Below are 578 nucleotides of genomic sequence, written 5' to 3'. Positions count from 1 at the left end.
TTTTGCTTTCATTAATCTCTTGTTTATGCTTTTCATTTTCTTTTCTTTCCTTTACTTAGTTAACTTATATCTTATTTATGTTCTAATCTTATTTATTTATGTTTCTTTTATTGATTATGTTTAGTTAAGTTTACTATGTCAAAGTGAAAAGGTTACACTAATGGTGTAAGAATAAGTGTAGTGTAAACTCAACATAGACTTTAATGTTTGATATTAATATGTTTTGTATTTGTTATCTTATTCACTTTTAAGACTTTGCTTGTTAAATGATTAATCTCAATTTATGTTGTATAACACTTAGTACAACAAATACTTAGCACTTTCATAGCTCAACCGTATGGTATAACCAACATATGTGCTATGAAAGCAACTTAATTTGTTGTTAACATAAGTTATAATCATGAATAATTGACAACAGTTATAAGTATTAGATTTATTCGAATAAGATAACTAATGTAATCATGTTAACAATTTATAATCCGATTGGAACCTTCTTTGTGTGTGGTTTTCAGTTGAGTAATAAAAAGAATTTATATTATACTTATTTAAAATACCATTAGTGAATCCTCTAACTTTGA

Source organism: Populus euphratica, unplaced genomic scaffold (assembly GCF_000495115.2).
Source record: "Populus euphratica unplaced genomic scaffold, PopEup_1.0 scaffold620.1, whole genome shotgun sequence".
NCBI lineage: Eukaryota > Viridiplantae > Streptophyta > Magnoliopsida > Malpighiales > Salicaceae > Populus > Populus euphratica.
This window is presented reverse-complemented; position numbering follows the sequence as displayed.